A 26,992-nucleotide genomic window follows, 5' to 3' on the forward strand; every position below is an offset into this window, starting at 1 on the left:
CGTGGTTCCCCCCTCCCTCAACCTATTTCTCGAACGTACAAGAAGGAATTTAATTTCTGCCTTCTTATATTAGCTGCAGATTTGACAAGAACTCCTCTACCTTTTCATCTCAGTCATTAAAAAAAAAATGGAAGAAAAGAAGATCTAGCGTTCAGCCTAGTGGCGTTTGAGGCAAGTTCTCCCTCGGAATCCGAGGAGAAGAACTCCTTATGTACAGTTTTTGTAGTTATTGATATAATGGTTCTTCCATCCAGCCCATACTCAGAATGTCAAGGGATACATCGTGGAAAGCAAGATATATTACGTCTGCAGCTTTTCCTGAAATCTATTACGTTGGTTATCGATGATATTCTTCTTCAGGAAAGTCTGCTGATAGATGATAATCACCGCGTTGCTTTCAAAGGATAGGAACAGATCAAACTCTTGATGATGATTGCATTGACAGAGGGATAGAATCAAGATGACTGGAATGTGTGTGAACATACTGTGCTCATGAACACAGTAGAGTTGTAGAAGTAGAAAGGGGGAATTTAGGAATCGTGTAACTTTTTTTTCCTTTTTACCGTTTTTGCTTTCTGTTGTGGTTTCTTTAGTTTTGTCTCTCTCTTTCTTTACTCTTGAATAAGCACAAGCAAAAACAAGGAATAATATAGCAGAGACCTTCAAATTAAGTATTCAGCTTAGGAAAGAAACCTTTAGTGAATCAGAAACAGTTTGACAGAGCCACATTTTGCTACAGATGTAAAAATGTAAGCAACTTTATGCTTATCAACATTGACATTTTAAAAAAATATATAATTAATATTGACCTAAAGCTCTTCTTTATCTTTATCTTTAAAGGATTAATTTATCTAAACATTAGAGGGTTAATCATCTCTAGTCAATACTGTATAAATAGCACTCTACCCAAAGAATACATTGCTTATGTTTTACAACAGAATAAAACCGTTATTAAAAGTACATAACGACAGACTCTGATACTGCAAGACTCACATTTGTTAAACGTGGAGCTGTATAAATCGGATAAATACAGATAGACTTTGACTTATTTAAAGTTACAACAGCGCTGAAAATAATTACAACCGGTCCTCGCACTTACGACTGCCACAGTGTTGCCGTGGATCAAAATTTGGGCTTTTGACACCTGGCATGTTGCAACATGTAATCGCCATTTTTTTAACTTTCTCAGTTGGCTTCCAACGACCAAAATCAATGGAGGATGACGAATTTGCTAAATGACTGCCTTAGACTTGCTTAACAACGGCCGCAAGTCACAAAGCATTCGTGACAAAGAAGAGAGTGTGGTGTAGTGGTTACAGCAACGAAGAAGGACGAAGGGAGCCTAAATCTTGTTTCATTCATGGAGGTGCAGAAGGTCCTTATGTCTTACCATCTTTCGAATGGTTGCTGAGTTGAGGGACGCCTTGGTTGAAACCAGCCAATTCACGAAAAGAAGCCAACAGATGTTGGTCCCCCCCGGTTTCCTGTTTGATATAACAGCCCTTCTCTTCCTGCTTCTTCCATCTCCAGAATCAGTTCACCCCACCTCCCTCCCATCCCCCCTCGGATCTCTTAGCTGTGCCGCGTCCCTCTCACTTCCACCCTTGACCTCCAAGCCTTGGTCTTCAACCAACCTTCTCAACAGCCTTCCATTTTGGTCTCCTTGGCCATTTCAGCCTTTAGGTCCACACCTTCCACAACCAAGGACTCCACCCACCTCCGTTCTTCTTCCCCACAGCCTATTTTGACCCCTGCTTTTGGGCGGATTCTGTCTTTTATGACCACCGGTACATTGGTTTCGTGGAGAATTTTGCCTCTGACTTCACCGTAAGGGAATTTCACTTTGAATCATCACCTTCTACATTGCCGGTTCCTTCAAGTCTTTCCCCTGATTATTCTCTGACTTAAAAATAAAAACGGAATACAGCAGCTTTCTCACCTGGGTGGCTTCGATTGTGCATTCTTAGCCCACGTTTCTCCTCCCTTCCCTTCTCTCCCAGAAAATTCTTCCCTAAATGTTTTAAAGCCCACCAGCAACAGATGTTGAGTAGAAAGAAGAGGCATAAAGGTAGCTGGGTTTCCCCCCTTAATTTCCCCACTCCCCCGAATTTTCATTCTGAACAGGGAAATTGGAGAGACGGTACCTCCAAATTTCTTCAGGGAAGGAAAATAAGTCTTGAACTGGTTCTCTGGATATTTCTGGAAAGCCTGGACATCGAAATGTTGCTGGAGAAAACAAAACAAAACAGGGCAGACTGCCATTCAACTGAAGAGGGAGAAACCAGGGAAGCTGCAGAAATGAATGAAAACGGGCAGTCCTTGACTTACAACCATTCGTTTAGTGACCATTTGAAGTTACAAATAAGCCCTAGCATGATTTTTCCAGGATGCTCATAATATAAGCCCTACCCAAAAGTAAGCCCCACTTAAAATCACCAGCCAGATGGATGCTTTAGTACCATATTTTCCTAAAAATAAGCCCTAACCAGAAAATAAGCCCTAATGCATCCTTTGGAGGAAAAATTAATGTAAGACCCGGTCTTATTTTCAAGGAAACATTGTACTTCTACAACCACAGCTTTGTGCCAGTGCCTTTTCAATTGTAGATTGGATCCCTTGAGTTGATCCAAAGGGATGATCCGCCATCGAATCTGATCACCCAACATTAAAAAAACTGGCCGATCCGACCGGCTTGTTTCATCCGCTTGCAAAATATTAAGGCGTGGAAGTCTTTTCCCATCCACCAATTGATCTGAGCCTGTTGGATAAAAACCCAACTCCTCCCTTGAGATGTGAAATGTCCCTTTGAATGATGCTCTGAGTGAGTAAACGTTCAAATTGGGGCATCTGGGACTCCTCCCCAGGTCCAGTATATGGCGGTACACCTCATTTTTCCACAGGAATTTCACCCCCTTCCTCTTCTTCTTGGTCTGACTTTCTCAAGCAAGCTCCTTTCATGAAAATGAGTTTTCAAAAAAACAAAAATGCAGGGGAATTTCTGATGCTTCAGAAGGGAAGACAAGCATGACAATTAATCTAAAGGCACAACTTTTTTCACCGAGCACTTAGCTTGATTTGCTTCCTCTCCGAGAACGCAGACGTCTGCAGGAGAACCAAGAAGGCACCGTGACTTCACTCTCACTTGGATTGGATTGACAATCATGGGGGGGGGCGGGCAGGCGGGGGAGGGGGGGGCAACGGAGTCCGGAGCTGGAAATGAGAGGTAGTCCTCAAGTTATGACCACAACTGCGGCCAGAACGTCCATTACTAAGCCATGGGGTTGCTAAGCGATTTGCGCCTGACTTGATCACCTATTTTTGCCGGGGTTGTTAATGTGAATTACTGCGGTCGTTAAGCAGATCGGGCCCATTGACTTTGCTTGTTGGAAGCTGGTTGGGAAGGTCACAAATGGTGATCAGGAGCCCAGGACATGGCAACCATCATAAATACATGTCAAGCACCCGAATTTGGATCACATCACGGGGATGCTGTAGCTTTCCCTTCCTTCCTTCCTTCCTTCCTTCCTTCCTTCCTTCCTTCCTTCCTTCCTTCCTTCCTTCCTTCCTTCCTTCCTTCTTTCCTTCCTTCCTTCCTTCCTCCCTCCCTCCCTCCCTCCCTCCTCCCTCCCTTCCTTTTGTCCACTTTCCCTCCCTCTCTCCTTCTTCCCTCCCTCTCCTTCCTTCCTTCCCTCCCTCTCCCTCCTTCCTTTCATCCACTTTCCTTCCTTCCCTCTCCTTCCCTCCTCCCTCCCTCCTTCTCTTTCCTTCCTTCCTCCCTCCCTCTCCCTCCTTCCTTTCGTCCACTTTCCCTCCCTCCCTCCTCTCACCCTCTCCTTCCTCCTTCCCTCCCTCTCCCTCCCTCCTTTCGTCCACTTTCCCTCCTCCCTCCTTCTCCTTCCTCCCTCTCTCCTTCCTTTGTTTTGTTCACTTTCCTTCCTTCCTTCCTTCCTTCCTTCCTTCCTTCCTTCCTTCCTTCCTTCCTTCCTTCCTTCCTTCCTTCCTTCCTTCCTTCCTTCCTTCCTCTTTCTCTCCCTCCCTCCTTATCATCTGAGCCCCCACTCTCCTCCTCCTCCTCCTCCTCACTACTTGCCAAGCCATTCCCAGGGAAACTGTGCAAGCCTGCCCACACACACACACACACACACAGACACTCCAGCAGAGGCCCTCCACAACACAACAAGCGAAGGAAGGGGCGGGGGGAGAGAATCTTTTGAAGCCTCCAAAGGCGAAAGGCCGTTGCTGCAGCAACAGAGCCCGGATTGGCGGAGGCGTCCCAGCCTTTTGGTCCTCCTGGCTGTGTGCTGGGTGATTAATGAGCCAACGCTGAGTTGTGCAGGCAGCCAGAGCAAGCGAAGGGGCTGCTTGTGCACTGTAGGGTTGGGCTTGTGTTGTGTTCTTGCAGCCCTACTTTCTCTCCCGCCCGCCTCTCTTTTCTGCCTTCCCCATCCTCTGATATATTTCCCATCCTCTCCTCTCCGAGCTCCTTCTCGGGCCCTCCTGGACTTCTTCCTCCTGGTACACTTTGCTCACACACGCCTGCATCACCGCTTGAGTCGGGTCGTAAGAGGCACTCTCTGGGAGCCTGGAGCTTGGCTGGGGAGACAGGGGGAAGAATCGTAGAATCCCAGGGCTGGAAGGGACCTTGGAGGTCTTCTAGTCCAACCCCCTGCTCAAGCAGAAGGCCCTAGATGTTTCCAGGCAGAATGTCTATCCAGTCTCTTCTGAAAACCCTCCAGTGATGGAACACCCGTAACTTCTGGAGGGAAGGTGTTTCACTTGATTAATTAACAGAATAAGAGAATTGGAAGGGACCTTGGAGGTTTTCTAGTCCAACCCCCTGCTCTAGATGTTTCCAGGCAGAATGCCTGTCCAGTTTCTTCTGAAAACACTCCCGTGGTGGACATCCCAAAGGTGCTTTTCCAAAAACCAACTGGACTTTCTTGATTTATTTCCTTGAAAACGCTTCTCTTCTCATCCAAGAAGTTTCTTCGGCTGAGGGAGAAGCTTCTTGGAAGAGAAGAGAAATGTATGGGGTTTTGTACACCATCCTCCTTTTCCGCTTCACAAGACGCTTGGGCCAAGGATTGCCTTCATCCTAAATCCCTCCAGATCCTACCTGGCCAAAAGAAAGCCTGTTTAGCATCCTAGTCTGTTGTACCTGGTGGCTTGCGATGCAGAAACTCCAAGGAGTTCCACATGTGCAAAGCTCATCTTCTTCCATTTTGGGAAGAAGGTTTATTTTGCACTCATAGATGTTTGCATTCATACACACACACATACACACACAAGCATGCACAAAAGCAAGCTTGCTAATATTTTTTCTAAGCAAGCTACACTCTTTATTTTTATTTCCTTTATTGCCGTGCTCTACAATGTCTGAGAACATCCCGGCATCGAAGGAGGCCCGACAGAAGAGATGTCGACCATATAACACACATTTGTGCGTGCCTGCATGTAACTGTGTGTACGTGTGGGAAAGCTCCCTTCCCATCATGGCTAATTTAAGCTCCAGCTTTGCAAACCTTGGAGATTTTCTCTTCTGCACGAAGAAATCCCTTCCTCACCCCAGGAATTTGGAGAGGCTGTTTGCAGACAGCTTGGACAAATTGCTCTGGAGCTGCTCAAGGTTTACGATGGGTTGTAACGTTTGGGAAGACAGAAATGGAGGTGCTGGACGCCGACAGCACAGGCTCATAAAATGCAAACACATCTTCTGACCAAAGGCACGTGAAGATTCCCATTGACCGATCCCCAAATTATCTGCCCTCCTTTGATCCATTATCAAGACTCAACCCTTCCCAGAAATGTGACTCCTGCTACTATCTTTCCTTACATTTTTTAGTCTGGTCTCCTCAGTGCAGAGCTGCAAACCTTGTTTTGGTTTATTTATTTATTTGTATCCCCCGTTTACGATTTGTTCAAACAACTCAAGGCAGTGAATATATCCAACACATCTTCCTCTTCCTGTTTTCCCCGCCACAACAACCCTGTTAGGTGGGTTGGGCTCAGAGAGAAGGACTGGCCCAAAGACACCCAGACGGCTTTCATGGCTAAGGTGGGACTAGAACTCACCGTCTCCTGGTTATTGGTCCCAAGTCATCCAGCTGGCTTTTGTGGTCAACCTAGAACTAAGGTGAAATTTCCTGACAGGGAGAATAATTATTTAGGGAAAGCTCCAGTGGCGGAGTACCCACAACTCTTAAAGCCATGTCACACCTCTTAAAACTGGGGAATTCTGGGCGTTTGAAGTCCCACACCTTTTAAACGTGTGGAGGTTGAGAGAAACACTTGTCTTACATCCAAAACTTTTCCAAATGGGAAAATGAGGTTGCAAAGCGAAGAAAATATGCATGACGCATCGCCCTGAAAGAAAGAAACACACACACACACACACACACACTTTCCTTCCACCTCTGACCTTCCCACAAGCCGAAAGTCACCCCAGGAGAAACGGGAAAGAACGTTGCAAGCATATCCAAGACACGGCCGGAAAAAACAAAAGCTTCTTTCATTACTTTTGGAAAACAAAGTCCCTTCCACCAAACGGAGTGGAAGAAGAAAAAACCCCCCACAAAACTAACAGGGACCCTTTTCAGAGGGGTGCTAATTGAAACACAATACACCACACCATAGGGAGATGACCACACCAAGGCAGGACTAATTCCACCCGTTTCTGCTGCTTTTTAGATACATTCAAGCCTTTTTAAGAGATCAGGTGGCTTCATCTCAGCTTGTGCTTGAGCAAGAGAAGACCTTCTCCCTTTCTAGGTCCATCATTCCTCCATAATTGGAGAAGAGAGATGGGCACTTGTGGAGATGACCATCGAGGTTCTGGAGAAGGTTGATCGATGCTCGCATTTTCTTGGTAAAAACATCTCTGTGCTTGTGGAGCCCTGCAAAGCAGCTGAAGGAAACGTCGTTGTAGACCAAGGGTCTTCCAACTTGTCAAGTTTAAGACTTGTGGACTTCCAACTCCCAGAATTCCTGAGCTAACATGACTGGAGGAGGAGGAATTCTGGCAGTTGAAGTCCACAAGTCTTAAAGCCGTCAAGTTTGAAGGCCCCTGGTGTAGACAATCACAAGAAAGCAGAACATGTGGACCAAGATAGGGGCTAGTAGTGACAGGAGTCTTCCAATAATTGAGAGGCTGCCCCCAAAGAATCGGTCAAGCTATTCTCCAAACACCTGAAGGCAGGACAAGAAGCAACGGATGGAAACTAACCAAGGAGAGATCCAACCTAGAATGAAGCAGAAATTAACCGGTGGAATGGCTTGCTTCTAAAAGTGGTGGGTGTTCCCATTGCTGGAGAGTTTTAAGAAGAGAGATTGTATATTGTGTATTTACTAGCTTTAGAACAGCGCCTTGGTTCTCATTAATTTATACTTATTAAACTCCTGGAATTTCACCTTTGTAACCTACCTTTTAGCAAGCAGCTGGAATCTGTCATGAACGATCCCTGTGGGATACTTGGGGTTGGGGGGGGTCTCCTTTTCCCAGAGGTGGGAAACCAAGTGATATTTCCATGATCGTTTTTATACCGCTCTGTGCTACAGCATTAAGAATAGATTCTACCTCCTTTTTTTTTTTTTAAATCTTTTTAGGTCTTTGGCTGCCTGCCCATCTTTGTGATTAAAGGAGGCCATTGTTTGTAGGAACCCAAAGAAATCCATCCATTTCAAAGTAGTTTAGAAAAAGATTTTAGAAATTGGAGAATTTTTTTAATTCCTGCAATTACCAGCACCTACCTTCCTTCCTTCCTTCCTTCCTTCCTTCCTTCCTTCCTTCCTTCCTTCCTTCCTTCCTTCCTTCCTTCCTTCCTTCCTTCTCCCATATCTTTCCCTTCCTATTCTCATTCCATCTCCTTCCTTCCTTCTTTCTTTCCTCCCTCCCTCCTATAACTCTCCCTATTCTTATTCCATCTCCTTCCTTCCTTCTTTCCTTCCTCCCTCCCTCCCTTCTCCCATATCTCTCCACTTCCTTCCTTCCTTCCTTCCTTCCTCCCTTCCTCCCTTCCTCCCTTCCTTCCTTCTCCCATATCTCTCCCTTCCTATTCTATTCTATTTATTTATTTATTTATTTTATTTTATTCTCATTCCATCTTCTTCCTTCCTTCTTCCCTCCCTCCCTTCCTATTCTCTTCCTTCCTTCCCTCCCTCCTTCCTTCCTTCTTCCCTCCCTCCCCCTCCCTCCCTTGCTTCCTCCCCCCGTCCCTTCCCTTCCCTTCTCATTTTTCTTCCCTTCCTTTTCTAAATGAGAAAAAGCACCAAGCAGAGATGTCTCTAGAGACCTGAGGCTGCTGGAAAATCCCCAGTTGGTTTTTCCCACAATGCAATGCCTGGAAGCTCCATCTTCCTAGGCCATTGTGGGTAAATGCAGTCATCACAAAACTCCAACCTAGAAAACTCCATGGTTGTTGGGTTGTTGTTGTTGTTGTTTTGCTTTTTTGACGAAGAAATGAGTTGCAGACCAAATGATGCCTTTCCTAGCCGACGCCATGTTAAATGTCCTTCTTTTTAGAGCCTAAGTTTTGGGAAAACGAAGATGAGTTGCAAACTAGCAAGGGGAAGTCTCGTCACTGCATGCCCAGGGAATCAGGGACATAGCTAACTGGCTGGGGATGATGGAAGCAGGAGTCCCAACCTATTGGAGAATTGAGAAAAAGCTTTTTAGAGCCAGGATTAAAAATAATTCAACCCTGCATCAACCGATTGATCGGAGGCCGTAGCTTTACCAGAGATGCTCAAAACCCCACGGCCTCTTTCTCTCTTTTCTCTTCCTCTCCTCCTTCTTTTGCAGGAAAATTTACAACGGCAGAGCCAGCTTATCAGGGCAAATTTATTGTCTCGTATGACGGGGAGAAACCATGCATGCAAAGCAGCACTGGAAGCTGGGGAAGAGTCTGCAAATGTTGAGTTATTAAAAAAAAAAGAGAGAGAGAGAGAGAGAGGAAGGGGTGGTGGTGGGGGAGAAAGCAATCGGTTATTCAAAAATGGAAGAGAGAGCGAGTGAGAGCGGATAAGGCATGAAAGAAATACCCTGTGTAAGGGCTGCTGGGTGACAGGGGATCAGCCCCAGGTGCTTATTGTAACTGAAAGGTGCTTTTCCCCTGTAAAAGGACATGGCAGTGATCTTGGGAAACCGGAGGAAGAGTTGAAGAGGAGGCAACGGTTAGAGAAGAGGCAGCTGAGCCCAGAGAAGGAAAGAGGCGTAACAAATATCTCAGAAGGAACCCTCCCTAGATTCTTGGGCTTGAAAAGAGAAGTGGGGAGATTTGTACTTTCCGACTTGGGAGATTCCCTTAATGTTACTTTAGAGAACTGTCAGAGGACAAAGCCCAGAACTGACTGATATTTATGACGGTTGCAGTGTCCTGGGGTCCTGTGATCTCCTTTTGTGACCTTTTGACAAGCAAAGTCAATGGGGAAGCCAGATTCACGTAACAACCAAGTTACTCGCTGAACAACTGCAATGATTCATTTAACAACTCTGGCAAGAAGGGTTCTAAACTTGTTCTGATCAAGGCTTCCGAGACTGTGATTATACACCTGTTTATTTTAAAAACAAGTCTTGTTTTATTGCAACCCTGGGAAATATTTTCATTCCCAGTTGGTAATGAATCTCAAACAGTTCCTCGAAATAAGCACCCACCTTTCTTTCCTGTGAAGTGCTGCCAATAACAGAAGCGCCAAATAAACCGGAACAAAAACCAACCAAAATACAAAGAGCTTCAAGAATGAGTCTGGACTGAACGAATGACTTTGCTTCCTGCAAAGGTTTTGTCCTCTTGGCCTGTCCTTTATCCCTTATGAGAGGAGCAACCACCTCCCAGCCTTACTCCTGAGTCGCCCCTTTTGTCTCAGCTGCTCTCGCCTTCTAGCAGCTCTGCGCATACGTGCTCTGGGAACAGGCTCCCCTGGGTTCTCTGCCTCACTGCTGCCAGACTCCAAAGGCTCCAGAGGCAGCACCCCACTCCCAGATAGTCCTGGCCCCATCTCTGCATTGGATGCAGGACCCTCGTCCTAGTCCTCCTCAGACTCCCTGACTGATCCCCTTTCTTTCCCACTGTCCGATTCCGTTGCCGGCTGCACCGGCTGCCGCGAACCACTATAAAACTGGAGCAAAACTCACCTAACAAATGTCCCACTTACCACAATAAATTTTGGCTCAATTGTGGTCATAGGTTGAGGACTACCTGTATATATACTGTGTGCGTCTGTATGTGTCTAAAATCTCTCTATCTATCTATCATTCATCTATCTATTTGTCTGTCTGTCTATCTATCTATCTATCTATCTATCTATCTATCTATCTATCTATCATCTATCTATCTACCGAGCTCCTCCTCCTCCTCCTCCTCCTCCTCCTCCCTTTCTTCTTCTCCTCTCTCCCTCCCTCCCCCTCCCTCCTTCCCCCTCTCTCTGTCATCTTTCTATTATCTTGGCCTCCTGGATTCTAGCCTGCTGCCTTACCAACTCCACTAAACTGGCCTTCTAGCGATTCTAGCTCATTTCAAATTCCTCGTTGCCAGCGTGGAAAATAGATCCAATAACCCCAAGTCTCCCAGACCTCGGGAGAGTTTCCCACAGGGAGGACCTGAGTCAACCCAAGCCAACCACTCCCCTCACCACCCATGGGGCCCCCCTGCCTTCTTCTCCTTCCAGACCTTCTCCTCCTCCTCCTTCTCTTCCCTTTCCTGCCCCCTCTCCTCCTCTGCTTCCTTCCCTCTCCCCCTTTCTCTTCCCCTCCACCTTCTCTCTCTCTTCTGACGGCCATTGATTTTTCCATCCATCAACGGAACGCTGGAGGAAAACGAATGCGCGTCTTCCCCATCGATCGGAGGAACTCTGCAGCCGTAGGTCAGCCAAGCTTCGGAGCCCACATTCCCAGGGCATGTAATTATTACCGCCAGCCTCCCCAAAATGAGGCTGGAAGGAAACCCTGCCGGGACCCAGATTTGCAGCCAATTTCCAGGGGGTGTGAGTGTGAGCAGTACGCCCTTCCTGGAGTCCCACACCTGCCGGGGGTGGATCTGGGTTGGGTTTCAGCTGCAGGCTGAGTCTCCCAGGGAACCGGGAGCGAGTGCCTTTGGCAAGAGGCTCGGTCAAGCCTATTTTTTTCCCCCCTGCAACCCAAAGCCCCAAAGCCCAAAGTAAAGGTCTCCTTCCCTCCTTCCGCGTTACAACGCAGTCCTCCACTTACATCCACCGCTAAGCCCAAATTTTCCTGTGGCTAAGCAGCAGCCGTGAAGCGAGTTTTGCCCCCATCTTACCAGCTTTCTTGCCACCGTTGTTAAATGAATGCTTTAGTAACATGGTTGTTAAGTGAATCAGGCTCCCGCCATTGACGTTGCTCGTCCGATGGTCGCCAAAGGGGGTCACGTGCCCCCTCCTGGGACACTGCCCCCGCCACCCATCGTAAACATGAACCAGTCACCGTGGGGATGCTGCAAGGGTGGATGGTGTGAAAAACGGTCATAAATCACTTTCTTTTTTATAATGCCGGTGTAGATTCAAACTGTCATTAAACAAGGAGTCCTCGGTGCTCTCTGAGCTTGCATGTTTGCTTGCAGACATTTCGTGACCCAACTAGGTAACATCATCAGTGCTACAAGGCAGTGGGGTTTGTGGAGAGGAGGAGGATCGAACAGTCACTAAATGAACTGTTGTAAGTCAAGGACTACCTGTAATCAAGGCCTACCTGGAGATATATTTTTCCCCCTTGAAGCTTACAGCCCCTTTTTTCCCAAGGAAGAAATGCTCGGAAAACTTCTTCCTTCCTTCCTTCCTTCCTTCCTTCCTTCCTTCCTTCCTTCCTTCCTTCCTTTCTTTCTTTTTCTTTCTTTTCTTCCTTCTTTCTTTCTCTTTCTTTCTCTTTCTCTTTCTTTCTCTTTCCTCCTTTTTTTCTCCCTCCCTCCCTCTCTCTCTCTTTCTCTCTCTCCCCCTCTCTCTCTTTCTCTCTCTCTCTTGAATTAAGAAGATTTCTACCCAGTCGGATGCAAACGGAATTGCTCTCTCTCTCTCTCAAAAAAAAGAAACCCCTGACTATAAACTGAATAAACTGAAAATGGAATGCCATGCCATTCATAGAAATTCTGCCTGAGGCATCGAACCCTGTTTTTGCACATTACAAATGAGAAGCTGGCAGAAAGTTTTGGGAAAGTTTGGGACGGAGTCCAACAGTTGTAACAGGAGAGCAACAGTGGGGCACCTTAAATTGCTCACGCTGAAAATGATTTCGGGGGGCTGGAAGGGGCTGTTTGGGACTATCTCTGCCTGTTGCACACAGAGCCAGTTTGCTCTACTGGTTTTAAGGCACCAGGCTAGAAACCGTTAGGCATGAAAGCCGGCTGGGTAACATTGGGCCAATCACCGGGAGGTGGTGAGTTCTAGTCTTGCCTTTTAACCATGAAAGACAGATTCTCTCTCAGCCCAACCCACCTCGCAGGGAGTGGGCTGTAATGGAGAAAAGAGAAGGAAGAATAGATGTTTGCTGTCTTGAGTTGTTTATAAACATAATAAAAAAAAACGGGACATACATTAACTAAACAAATAAATATTACTTGCCAAGAAGACTTTTGGGAAAGCGACAGTTGTGCAAGAAACTTCTGGCTTAGAAAGAGGCCGAGTTTGAATCAAACACAAACTCCCAAGCGAACTAACCCAGGTTGAAACAAGCCCACATTAGTCCATTTGCACAAAAACACTTGCAACTGTCATAAATACAAGCCAGTTGCCACCTCCTAATTTTGATCACATGACTGTGAGGATGATGCCAGGGTAGGAGGTGTGAAAAATAACCATAAAGACACTTTTTTTCAGTGCCTTTACATACAGGGTTGCCTGCATGTCAGGAGTATAATTTAATTTGAGTGGAATTTTGCAGTTAGAAAAGCAACTGAATTCCAGGAAGAAGGTTATTCTTTGGTCCTGAGCCTCTTGAGGCTGAAATCTTTCCTTCCCAGCTGCTCCCTCCGGCAACCTGATCCCGAATCCTTTCACAAGGGGGAAGAGAGAAAAAAAAAAAAATAAAAATAAGGCAGCAGCACATTCTCAACCTCTCTTCAGTCATCCTGCAAAGCGCCCAACTTCAGTTTCGGAAAATCTGACTCACTCTTGCAAAGGCAAGGAGCGGAGAGGGCAGCCAACAGCTGAAAGGATGGGTGTGTGTGCGCGCGCGTCCCAGAGTCTGTGTAGTTGTGTGTGTGAGGTTGAGGCGCCTGGCCTGCTGTGTTCAGCTCAAAGGCCCCACCCCAATCCCTCTCACCGAAGGGGCGGGGCCATTTCCAGAGGCTGACAAGGGAGGGGAAGTGCGCACGATCTCCCTCTCTCGCTGCACGTTTATATATTTAGACTAGGTATTTTGAGGGTGCTTTGGAAAGGGGTGCCATTCGGAGCAACTCTGTGGTGGATATCCAGCAGGGATCTTGTCCAGTCTCTTCTTAAAAGCCTCCAGTGACACAGCACCCACAACTTCTAGTGGCAAGCGGTTCCTCTGGTTGATTGTTTTTTCACGGTCAGGAAGTTTCTCCTTAATCGCAGGTTGCGTCTCTCCTTGATTAGTTTCCATCTGTTGTTTCTTGTCCTGCCTTTGTGACCGCTTCCACCTCTCTCTTGTTTTGGGAGAGTATTTTGCGTAGATGTTGCTCAAGATCCTTCCGGGTGGATTGCGGATCTGCTGGTGGGTGGCTAAACCTGGCTTAATGAATGACAGGGTTGTGTTTGTGGAAGGAAGGAGGCCAAACCAGACAACCCCTTTGTGAGTGAATAAACCAGGTTCCTGCAATCCACTTAATGATAAAACTAGCCCTTATCGCTATCCTGCTGGGTGGGAGGAAGTTTGGAAGAGCCAGAAGTGACCTTGTCGAACAACTCAGGGAGATCTATAAAGATAATCCTTGATTTACGACCATTCCTTTAGGACCGGTGTGAAGTTAAAACAGTACCCACAAAGTGACTTACAACCCGTCCTCCTCGATCTTACGACTGCCCGCAGCACCACGTGATAAAAACTTGGGAACATGGCAACTAAAATCGGGTGTGATTCACTTAAGAGCTGCCCCGCTTAGCATCTGAAATTCTGGTTCCTAATTGCGGCCCCGTTTTATCGCCTGCCTTGCCGCAGTTGTTAAGTGAATGCCCTCCGTTGTTCCCTTGGCAACCTGGCCAAGTTGGCTCGGAGGAAGAGGAGGAGGCTTCAAAGCACGTGCAGAGTGCCTTTCTTTTTCTTCGTTGAATAAATCCAGGCGCACGCAAAAAAAAATATATAGCACTTCTGACCGTCTGAGCTGGCACGCTGAAGGCAGACCCACTGTCACATCCCCAGCGTGCATGTTGCTTTGTGTGTTTGCAACCGTGTATCACTGCTACGCACCTGTGTGTGTGTGTACACGCAGGGAACATTAGAACTCAGTTCTTCCTCAAGTACGTGCACAAACCCCCCCCCACACACACACAAGCCTCCTGCTGCACACAAATCGGGCAAGGTTGTCCTTCTCATCAAAATTCAGCACGCTAATAAAATTGCTATTCATTTGCATGCGAGAGTGCGAACGGTTGTTGTGGCAACCGCCTCTGGACGCGAGCGCCGAAACCGTGGAGAGATCAAGAGATTGCAAGAAAGTTTTCCAGGCTTAGAAACTCCAACTCGGTCCTACCTGAAGACACACACACACACACACACACACACACACACACACTTAGCGGGGTGTGCGGGGTGCTGACGAGGCCCACCTTGGGAGGGTCCACACTGTGGCTAGGCAACAGAGAGATTGGGAGAGGCACCTGCTTAAGGCATGAAAAGCATCCTTCCTTTCCTGTCCTTTGCTTCCCTTCAGGTTTCTAGTCCTCATGGCTCGATCAGGCGACCCTCCCAGATCCAAACTGTTCACCCATTCTGCAAATTATTTTCTCTCCCGAATTCCGGACACTGCCCATGTTTGGAGGGTGTCAGGTGGACATAAGCTAGGATGTCATTAGGATCGGGGCATGTGGAGACCTCAGCAGGGAAATGGGCCTTGCCCCCCACCCACCCCAAATTGATTTTCTTCTCTTCTTGGTGGTCTCTGAGTCTTGGGGGGGAGTGGGGGGCTTCTCGCGGGTGTTTCATGACCCAGCTAGGTATCAATGATCAGGGCTAGGAATTGGAGGCTGGACTTTCCACTGCTAAGCTAAGCGGTTGCTAAGTGAGTCACGCCCATTTTTTTATATATACATAAAAAAACCTTTTGGCCATGAGCGAATCACTGCAGGTTGTTAAGCGAGTCACTCGGTCGCTAAGTGGACCCAGCTCCCCCCACTCATGAATTTAGCTCGTTGGAAGCCAGTTGCAAAACTCTCGTACAAACACTGCTGGTTGCCAAGTGCCCGAATTTTGATCACGCGACCGTGGAGATATCATGACCATCGTTTTGGTGCCGTTGTAACTTTGAATGGCCATATGTCGAAGATTCCCGGTGCTTTGTTATGTTAGCCGAGCCCTTTCAGCAAAATGGGGCGTCATATCACCCTCCTAAAAGAAGGAAAACTGGCAGCTCCCATTCCTCACGGATCAGAGGCGTCTTTGGCGCTTCGTGGAATGACCGTGTGCCTTGTGGAGTGGGAGGGAAGGAAAATGCATGCACGCACGCACACACACACACACACACACACACAATTTTGCTCAGGGGGAGATGAAATACTAGCTGACTGGCAAGAGTAGCTGAGTATGACAACGTGAAATGCCCACGCCTGCTCTCTGCAGAATCTGGGCCAGGCGTCTTTCTAATCTCGGCTCTGCAGCTCCTGCCATTTCCCCCTCCCCACATGTTCTTCTCAGCCCCACCTGGCAGCAGGTCTCCCTCCCCTGTGGGAGGAAGAGGATGGGAAGGGAGCCACCCAAGGTGGTTAGAAGGAATGGGCTGAAAAGGGAGGGAGGGAAGGAAGGAAAGAGGGAAGGAAATGAGAGGGATAAGAAGGAAAAGGGAGTGAGCGAGTGAGTGTGGGAAGGAAGGAAGGATGGAAGGAAGGAAGGAAGAAGAGAAAAGAGGGAGGAGGAAAAGGAAGGAGGGAGGGAGGAAGGGAAGAAGGAAAACAGAGGGAAGAAAGGGAGGAGGGAGGGAGAGAGAATGGGAGGGAGGAAAGAAGAAAGAAGGAAAGGACAAGGGAGAGAGGAAGGAAGGAAACAAACAGAGAAAGGGACAAGGAAGGGATGGGAGGAAGGAAAGAAGGGAGCAATGGAGGATGAAGGGAGGGAGAAAAAAGGGAAGAAGAGAAGAAGGAAAGGAGAGAGGAAGGAAGGAAATGAAAGAAGGAGAGAAGGACAAGGAAGAAAAGGGAGGAAGGAAGGAAGCAAGGAAGCGAGAAGGAGGAGGAAGGAAAAGGAAAGGAGTGAAGGAAGAAGGAGAAGGGAGGGATGGAAAGAGGGAGAGAGGAAAGTAGCAAAAGTAGACAGGAAGGTTAAAAAAATAAAGTGAGCTCTGTCTGCCACCATATCAAAGGGGGAACTTAGCATGCATTCTTGAACTAAATGGTGAATTTCCAAATCCCTCACTTGGGAAACTGTCTTCAGCCAGCACTGCTGAGAAGTGAAGCCCTTGAAAGCAGAACAGACGACAGATTCCTGAATTCCTTTGCCAAAGTCTTTCTCTTCCAAAGCTGAGGAAGGAAAGAAGGGGCTGGGGTGTGTGTGTGTGTGTGTGTGTGTTCCTGGGGTTGATTTTAACCAATTGTGAAAGTGGTGTGTGCGTGTGTGTGTGTGAATGAGTGTGAGTATGGGATCCAAACCTCAGAATTTGGAAGGTAAAAGTTGGGTGGCGGAACCTCAGTTACCTTCCCCAGTCATACATTCCCTTGCATGCTGGATAGTTTTTGCCTTATCGTGAAATATTTTTTTTTTTTTTTCCCCAGCTGTGGGAACTTTAAGAAGCAATAGTTTGGCTGAGGAATTCTGGGCGTTGAAGGCCACTCCTCTTAAAGTTTCCAAGGTTGAGAAGATTCAGAATAGAGCTGGAAGGGACCTTGGAGGTCTTCTAGCCGAACCCCTTGCTCGAGCAGGAGAACCTATACCATTCCACACAAACGGTTGTCCAATCTCTTCTTGGAAGCCTCCAGTGATGGAGGATCTCACAGCTTCTGGAGGCAAGTTGTTCTCCTGGTTAATTGTCTTCACTTTCAGCAAATTCCTCCTTAGTTCTAGGTTGCTTCTCTCCTTGATGAGTTTCCATCCGTTGCTCCTTGTCCTGCCTTCTGGTGCTTTGGAAAATAAGTTGACCCCTTCCTCTTTGTGGCCGCCCCTCAAATACTGGAAGGCTGCTGTCATGTCACCCCTGGTCCTTCTTTTCGCCAGATTGGCCCTACCCAATTTCTGCAACCGTTCTTCATATGTTTTTTTGTCTCCAGGGCCTTATTCATCCTGGTTGCTCTTCTCTGCACTTTCCCCAAAGTCTCAACATCTCTTTTCTAATGTGGTGACCAAAACTGGATGCAGGATTCCAGGTGTGGTTCATACTAAGGTTTTATAAAAACAAAAACACCGGTGAAAGTAAAAAATGGAAAAAACGAAACGATAGGAAAAGTGCCCAGTTTGTTACTGAGTTACCCTTCGCATCTCTCTGCACTGGCCAGCTAGAGTCAAAACGTTGATTTGTTCAGAATGGATTTGGCAACAAGGTGAACACACAAATTGACTGGAAACGGACAGGGGGAAAAAAGAAAAAGACAGAATAATTTTCTATCTGGAACTAATAAAGACATGATGGAGGCACCAATTTGGGGGAAGGAATGGAGTATGTGGCCAGGCTCCATCTAAAGGAAAGACTGGAATTACTTAGATAAACTCTCAAGAAAATCCAAGATTTGGGGAGGGAAAAAAAGTTATTTTATTGACAAAATGTAGGAGGCCAGGAACCAGAAAAACCCAGCAATTTCAATTCAGCATAAACCGGTCTTATTTATAAGGTTTCGATTTTTTCAGTTTCACCTTTCCTGGTTAAGAACTTACGTGCCATGTATATATTGAATAGCAAGAAAGAAATGAATAGAACTATGTAAAAGTAATCCTCAACAACAGCTACAATTGAGCTCAAAATTTCTTGTGCTAGGCAAGGCAGTTAAGTGTGTTGTGACCCATTTTACAACCAGGCCTCTCACTTATGACTGTCGCAGCATCCCTGTGGCCAGCTGATTGTGATTCATCTTCTTTGCAACTATTTCAACTAATTAATTCTGTCAGGGAATTTCTCCTTAATTCTAGCTTGGATTTCTCCACGGTTAGTTTCTATCCATTGCTTCTTGTCCTGCCTTCAGGTGCTTCGCAGAATAGGCTGACCCCCTCTTCTTTGGGGCAGCCCCTCAAATACTGGTAGACTGCTATTAATATCACCTCTGGTTCTTCTCTTTGATAAGCTAGACATACCTAGTTCCTTGAATCGTTCTTGGTATGGTTTAGCCTCCAGATCCCTAATCACCTCGGTTGCTCTTCTCTGCACTCTTTTGAAGAACGTGAAAACTCAGAATGAGTTGAGTCAAACAAGGGATGCTGACCTACTTTGAAGAAAGGTAGGTGTGGAGTCAGAAGGAGACGAAGGAAAAAAATTAAGCTGCTGCTTAAGAATACTGAGGACATGTAAACAAGAAGAAGCGGGATGGATGAACCGTCTTCTCTCCATCTGTTTTCAAAGAAGGCCTGTTACAATTGCAATACATCTACCCATCTCCCGGTCCTTTCTCGGTTTAGTTGCAAATCTTTGAGAGCGATCCAAGACGTGTTAATTCTTTTCAGATGCTTTCAAGAGCTAAAGATGCAACAAATGTGGATTTGTTTAAAAGTTTGGAAATCCTGAGTTTGCTGCTAGCCAATCCACCAAGTCTTCCTTCTGGCCAGAAAGCTGGAATTTTACTGAAATGTGCAGGAGACAACTTCTATTTCATTGGTTGTTCCTTGTGGTCACCAAAAAAATGCTTGAAACTCTATTGTCTTTGACAATCTGCTGGCTGGTGTGTCCTCCACCCTGAGAAATTCGACATTCCAATCCAGGGTTAGCTTCATCTAGTAGACTATCAATGTCAGAAGACCTCCCAAGCCGAAGACTTTAGGATTGCCATTCTTGGCTGGACTTGTGATTTTTCTCAACTGGGTTGCTTCTGGGATCTGATCTTGGTGCATTGTTGGTAGGTTCTGATCTGCCTTTCTCTTCAATGATGTTGGAAGCTTACGGATGGGTAGTCTTCAATTCCCCAAATCCCATGCTGGCTGGGGAATTGTGGGACTTGAAGTCCACCCATCTTTAAGCTGTCAAAGCTGGAGTCCAGATTCTCTTCCACTCGGATGATGTTCAGGTGGGTGGTAACCATCACTTCAGCCTATGGTGATCATACTCGCCGAGGATGATGGGAGTTGCTATCTCTCCGCTCTCCATTTTCCACGTTGTTGGCAGCTCTTGAAGTCAGACATTTTTTTCAGATTGCAATACCCCTTGAGGCTGCGAAGGAATTATCTGCAGCCAAGCAATGTGCTTTTATTATTATTATTTTTTACATTTTTCAAAATTGCCGTGTTCCGAAGCTCCCCTCCAATTAAAGGTCCCCCCAGGCATATTTTCCAGATGAAGAGGGGCCAACACACAAAAAATCTCTTTTTTTCCCCCCATTTAACAGCAAATCTTCTTACCTCAAACTTGAATGAGAGAACCGGTCGAAGAAGAGGGGGGAAAAAATGAGATTTCTTTTCTGCATGGTTTTTACCCGTAACATATGGTGCCTTTCTCGCCATTTTCCCTCAATTTACATACCATACATGATATTTTCATAATATTTTCATAATATTTACACATGATACCCAACCAAAAGTGTCTGTCTTTAACTGCCAATCACCCTCCTCTCTTGGTAAGGCAGCTCCATTTCCTTGACGAGACGATCGACACAGATTACAATTTCACCCGTGTAATCTCTCTCAGCTCCTCTTTTTGCGGGCCATTTTTAATCAGCATTCAGGTAGTCTTTGACTTACGACCACGACGGAGGCCAAAATTTCTGTGGCTAAGCGAGACATTCGTTCATTGGCCGTTGTCCCATTTTACGACCTTTCTTGCCCCGGTTGCTAAGTGAATCACTGCGGGTGTTCAGTTAGCCACACGGTCGTTATGCGAGCCAGGCTTCCCTGTGTACTTGGCTTGTGAGAAGGTCACAAAAGGGGATCCCTGAGACGCTGTGGCCGTCGTAAATACGGAGTCGGTTGCCCGGCATCTGAATTTTGATCACATGATCACGAGGATGCTGCACGGTTGTAAGTGTGGAAACCAGTCACAAGTCCCTTTGTTCAGGGCTGTTGTAGCTGTAAATGATCATTAAGTGAACCGTTGTAAGTCCAAGACAATTAACCAGGGGAACAAATTGCCTTCGGAAATTGTGAGCGCCCCAACATTGGAGGCTTTTAAGAAAAGACTGGACATTATTATGGGTCTCCTCCTGCGAGGACAGGGGGTTGAGCTGGATGACCTCCGAGGTCCCTTCCCGCTCTGTAACTGAGGACAACCTGTATCTACAGGTAATCCTTGACTTACGGACACTGTGTTGGGAGAGAATTGATGGGGTGGATTACTGAACAGCCCAGAAATAAGAGCTATTCCTCCCCTCCCTCGTGGTTTCGGGTCCTGCAAATGGAGAGAGGGGTCTTTCCAACCAACGTTTGCTCTTGGGAGTATCCCTTTCTCCGGCCCATGGATTCTTTTCCTTCAAGCAGTTCTTCCAAAGAGTTTTGTTCTCTTTCTGTGCCGACCTCTGAGCCGCAGAGTGACCCACATCTCTTTTTACGAGGTCACCCCCCCCCTTACTTTTGATCCTTTCAGCCTCTCGGGCTTTTGATCTTGGCTTTGGGTTCTTGCTCTGCTTAGTTCCCTTTCCAGGAGGAGGGCGATGGGGAGGGGGGAGGAGGAGGAGAAGGAAAAGAAGAAGAAGAGGAGGAGGAGGGGGAGGAGGAGGAGGAGGAGGAGGAGGAAGAAGAAGAAGAAGAAGAAGAAGAAGAAGAAGAAGAAGAAGAAGAAGAAGAAGAAGAAGAAGAAGAAGAAGAAGAAGAAGAAGAAGAAGAAGAAGAAGAAGAAGAAGAAGAAGAAGAAGAAGAAGAAGAGGAGGAGACTGTCTTTGCACCACTCCACACATTGGTAATTGGTAGTTTGAGGTCATCTAGATCAACTCTCTGCTCAGGGCAAGGATTTGGAGACTCATTCTGGGAGTTGAGGTCCATACATCTTTTGTTAAGTTTTTTTTCCCCCTTTGGGTAAGTTTGATTGAGAAATAGTTAATGCAACTTACACTAATAGCTGCTTCTTACCATCATTGTCATCACGATTACTCTTATTATTACTCATTTTAAAAATTTCTAAACTTTTCCACAAAACAAGCCAGAGCTTGTAGCAATGTGTAGGATTGTGCTCCAAATGTTTCTATCCTGTGTGAGTTTTCTTTCAAAACTCGGTTCTTCCCTTTTCCTGCTTCCATATATTCTATTCTAAAAAATGATTTTCTTTTCATTAAAACTCCCCTCCTCCTCCTCCTCCTCCTCCTCCTCCTCCTCCTCCTCCTCCTCCTCCTCCTCCTCCTCCTCCTCCTCCTCCTCCTCCTTCCTTCTTCCCCTTCATCCTCCCCTCCCCAAGAAGTGGTCCCACTGGAAATCTGAACATAATTTGTCACACCTAACACAAGGAGATGAGTTCAGCAGTGCTGCAACTGAGAAGTGGGATAGGGTAAGGTTTTCACTTCCCCAGGGAACCTCTTTTGGAGCCATTATTATTATTGTTGATGTTGGTTAAGTAGTCAGCCAGATGTGGAGACAGGGTGTGGCATTTTTATCCACCTATCAAGTCCTTCCCAAGGACTTGGGATAGGCAGATGTGGTTGTTGGATGAGGTTAAAGGTAAAATCATGGAAAGAGAGAGACAGAGACAGAAAAACAAAAAGAGAGAAAGAAAGAAAGAGAGTAACAGTAAGAGAGAGGTAAAGAAAGAGAGAAAAAAAGAAAGAGACTGAGAAAAAGGACCGAAAGAGAAACAGAGAGGGAGAGAGAGAGAGAGAGAGAGAGAATAAAACCCAGCAGGCAAGCAGGTGGGCAGGCCAGATAGCAACAGGGATGGAGAGAATGCGAAAAAGAGCCAAAGGAGGAGAATACAGAAAACGAACAAATAGGTATATCCACATGCAAATATGCATGTCTCTTCATACACACACACACACACACACCCCAAAAAATACATGTCCAGGGAAAGCCACACAAAGATGGGAAGCAAAAAACTCCTTGAGCCAACCCCGTTGCTATGGCAGCGAGGAAGAGGAACCGGCAGCAAAGAAAACCACGATGCGCCAAGCTGCAAACATCCCCCCCCTTCCTCTTCGCTCGCTGCCTGCCTGCCTGTGGGAGAGGGTTACCAAGAGACTGGGATGAAAAAACCCCTTTTTCACGCATCCTCCTCCTCCTCCTGTTTTCCAGGGGTCCCGCAATTCAGCAGAGGGGCGAGACCAAGTTATAACGGCCGTGAAAAAAAGTGACTTAAGGCCAGACAGACAAGGAGAGGTTATCAGGAAAAGTAAGAAATTTGCTCTTGACTTATATGAAGTTCATTTCCATCCAGTCAGGTGTCCTTCAAGATGCCTGCACTTCAACTCCCAAGAAGTCTGGGGGATTGTGGGAATTGAAGTCCTCAGAGTTGGGAACCCGGCCTTCGCCAAGGTGAGGTAGAAGAAGTCAGCCGAGCTGTTTTCAGCCGCCGTCCTAACAACAGGTCACCTTCCATCACGGCGCCTGAATCTCCTTTTCTCCTGTCTCTCTCTTTGGCTTGTGGGACATCCTTCCATCAGTCAAATCCTGCAAATGGGAAGGCCAAACTCGTAGTTTAGAGGGCAACTTTCTCTGCTCCGATGCGGATGAACGCGGAGGCTTGCTCGGCTACATATCTCGAGCGTTTGCCATTACAACCGTCGGGTTGCAATATCGGATCGCTCGTCCTGCAGCTTGGCAAGCCAATTGCTCACTTAATAGGCCACTGACACAGTAAATCCCGGTTATTGCCGGCGCTTCGCATCTCCTTCGGCACAGCTCTAACCATCAACCTTGCAGTATTCATTGATCAAACACTTAATTGCGTGTGTTCGGTTTTGTTCCTCACATTTAGTCTTTGCAAGGTAAAAGTCCTGGGGCCCTAAAATGCCTTTGGAAAAACTAACATCCCTCTCCCAATCTGTTTCTTGAAAACTCCAGCTAATCAGGAATAAAAAATAAATAAAATCAAGGGCTCTGATCAATAAGAGCTGCAGATTTGACCTTCTAAATTCAACTGTCATTAGGATCTGTAGCTTTCAGGTAGGTTCCTGACATCAAATTCAGTAGCCTGAAGATCAGTCCTCTTCCTCCTCCTTTTCTTCTTCTTCTTCTTCCCCTTGTTCCTCTTCCTCCTCTTCCTCTTCTTCTTTTTCCTCTTCTACTCCTCCTCCTTCTCTTCCTCCCTCCTTCCTTGGGCTCAACTGTGGTCATAAGTCAAGGACTACCTGCATTTTCCAAACGAAGGATAAAAATGACAGACTAATCAGCCAACGGGTTTCCATCACAAAATTCTTAAAATCTTACATGTGAAAGGACAAATACTCTTTAAAAAGTAGATATCTGAAGGACATTTATTATTCAGACTCCCCCAGCTGGGCGCCTGGCACGCTGACCAGGAGACAATGGGAATTGTAGTTCCAGCTTTTATTACTACAGGTAGTTCTTGACCTACAACAGTTCATTTAATGGCCATTCAAAATTACAACGGCACCGGAAAAAGTGACTTGTGATTCTTCCACGCTTAACATCCGCTGCAGTGTCCCCATTCAACACATTTCTCAGTTAGCAACATACATTTGGGGTTGAGTTGTGCTCGTAAGTCAAGGACTGCCTGCCCTAGATAGACATTCTGCTGTTTTAATCTCTCTTAATCTGCCTGCCAATTATTTCTAGAGCTTTGGACGACCAAGGTACAGATTCTTTTTTTTTTTTAAACAAAGGATCATCTTGTTTTTAATTTATAATTTGCATGTTTGCTTCATCTGCTGGGTGAAACAATATCCTGCCTGTCAAATCCCGTCTCTCTTTCGCTCTCGGGGATGAAATGTCGTTGCGTCGTTTCCTTGCGAGCATTATAGGAAGGGTGCACTTTTACCTTTCTTCCTGGATGTTCCGTGGGCATCTCCATTTAGGTCACAGCCCTATGATTTATGGGTGGCTGCCGTCCGGGTATTCATAAATCCGTTTGTGCTCAGCTTTTTCTGAGAAATCGGATGAGGTTAGCTAGCAATGGCCACTGACTGAGACAACCAGCCTAGGCAGCACAAAGAGCATAGAATCCTAGGGCTGGAAGAGACCTTGGAGGTCTTTCTAATCCAGTGGTCGCTAACCAGTGGGCCGGGGACCACTGGTGGTCCACAAGAAAATTTTGATGGTCCGCAGAGAAATGTCACCCCCAAAGGACCTCCCAAAGCAATTGATCCAGGCTGTGTGGGAAAACAAGGCTGTACCGCCCACATGGCCCATGGGAACAGAAGGCTTACGTCGCTTGCATTGCAAACAACATGAGGTAGTAAGGGGAGGGGGGGAAAGGCCGGAGGGGGGAAACTTGCCCCACCTGCCCCACGCACCTGGCCTGGCCACCAGGCTGCTTCTTTCCACTTTTCTTCTTCTGCTTTTGGCTGCATGCAAGGAAAGCAGCCAAAGTCTTTCTTTCTCTCCCTCAAACTCTACCAGAAATGAGTCTTTGGGGCCCTGCAAGGCCTTCTGCTCCAAGAGGCTGCACCGGCAAAGACTCATTTCTGGCAGAGTTTGGGGGAGAGAAAGCAAGACTTCTGCTGCTTCTGCTGTTTTCCTTGCATGGAGCCAAAAGTCTCTCTCTTTCCCCCTGAGAACAGAGCTGGAGACGCTATCCTGCGATCCCAAATAAAGAACGATCGATCGGTAGGAAAACAGGGTGGGGAATTTTCCTGCAGACTTTTTTGGGGATTTTCCCAGGGTCCCTGGTCCGCGGGATTTAAAATGATGAGTGTGGTGGTCCCTGAGGTCCAAAAGGTTGGTGACCCCTGTTCTAGTCCACATCCTGGTCAAACGGTGGTCCAGTACCTTCTTGAAACCCTCCAGTGTTGGAGCACCCACAACTTCTGATTAATTCTTCTTGCTGTCATGAAGTTCCTCCTTAATTCCAGGTTGCTTCTCTCCTGGATTAACTTCCATCCATTGCTTCTTGTCTTGTGCCCACGTGCTTCCTCCTCTTTTTTTGTGCTAGGAGGAAGTGGGGTTTGCTTCTAGCACTGATGATGTTATCTGGTTGGATACCAAAACATCTGCAAACCACTAAGCTAGGAGAACACCAAGGACCCCACAGTCGTCTTCCTTCTCCTTCTCCCCCTCCTCCTCTACTCTTTGATGCGCTAGACGTGTCTAGATCCCTCTCCTATAAATAAAACCATAGATGAAGAATGTGGTGGAACATCAGATCTTGTTAGCCTACCACAACCATCCTCCATATGGCTGCCATCCAGATGTTCGGATTTCAGGCCCCAGAATAACCCAACCAACATGGCCACTGCTGAGATTCCAAACATTTATGAAACCAACACAACTGGATATTTGGGTGCCTAGAACCAGAAAGATTTATCATCTTGTTTTGATAATGCTCAGGGTTGTTCCTATTCTGGTTGAACCCAGTTTTGCTACCCAGTCTATCCTAAACCTTCAAGGGTTCTGGATGGCCTTTCAGTTTTTCTCTTCTCTTCTCTTCTCTGGACCTTCTCAAGAAGAACTCGTAGAATTAGCTATTGGATGTAGAACTTTCTTTTTTTTTTAAAGAGCGAGACGATGCATGGAATCTTGAGCTGTTGTTTTCTACTTTATGGAGGGAAACAGGAAGACAAAAGATCAGAAAAGTTGAGAAGGAGAACGAGAAAAAGGATGATGAAGATAGAGGAGGAGGAGGAGAAAGGGAAGCAATTTATTCTTCTCTTTCTTGTTTCCAAGCTCTTCGTTCTCCTTTACAAAGAGGAACAAGAAGATAAAAGAGCAGATAAGGTGAAAAGGGAGAGATAAAAAGGAAGGAGGAGGAGGAAGAGGAGGAGGATATCAATAGGAGAAGAAAGAGAAGATCAAGAAAGAGGAGCAGGAGGAGGACAAGAGGAAGAAGGATGAGATAGAGGGGAAGGAGAGGAAGAGAAGGAGAAAGAGAAGATGAAAAGGAAGGAGAAAAAAGAGAAGGAGAGCAGCTTGTCCCCCACCTTCTCCTCCTCTTCCTCTCGCTCCCTCTTCCCAAATCCCCTAACCCCCAATTCTCCTCTCCTTGTCAACCCCCCATACACCTTCCCACCTGGTTGCTCAGCAGCCTAACGGGGGACCCAGCCTGGGAGGCAGGCAGGCAGCAGCCAGCCAGGAGTTAAATTGCTTCCCCGTACAATTGTGTCATCTCTCTGGGGACCCCTTCCTCATTTTTGCCAGCCAGCTGCCGGAGGAAGGGAGGAGAGCGAGCGAGCGAGCTTCTTCTTCTTCTTCTTCTTCTCATTCAGCCGCACTCCGCTTCCGAAGCCACGGCAGACAGCTGTGCTCTCCTCTCGTGGCCCTGCAGATGGATGGAAAACAGGATGACTCTCCCTCTCTGTGCGTGTGTGTGTGTGTGTCTGTGTCTGTGTCTGTGTCTGTGTCTGCCTGAGAGCTCTGGGTTTGTATCCCTGGTCCTGTGTGTGTGTGTGTGTGTGGAGTGGGGTATGACATCTCCTCGTCTAATCCATCAGAGAAGCAGCCCTCCTAAAGCAATTTGGCAAGCTCCCTTCTTTCCTTCTTGATGCTGAGCTGTGTGGGGCACTTTAATTGGTAACACAACATCAGCTGGGTGCTTGGCTGTGCCATGCACATGGGTGGTGCGTGTGTGTGTGTGTGTATGTGTGTGTAGAGAGAGAGTCCCTGGTTTCCAGGCACTAATTCAGGCTTCTTTTCATCCACCACAATCAACCTTCC

The sequence above is a fragment of the Pseudonaja textilis genome, chromosome 17 (genome assembly GCF_049901715.1).
Source record: "Pseudonaja textilis isolate UNSWEBS1 chromosome 17, rPseTex1.2, whole genome shotgun sequence".
In the NCBI taxonomy this organism is placed as follows: domain Eukaryota; kingdom Metazoa; phylum Chordata; class Lepidosauria; order Squamata; family Elapidae; genus Pseudonaja; species Pseudonaja textilis.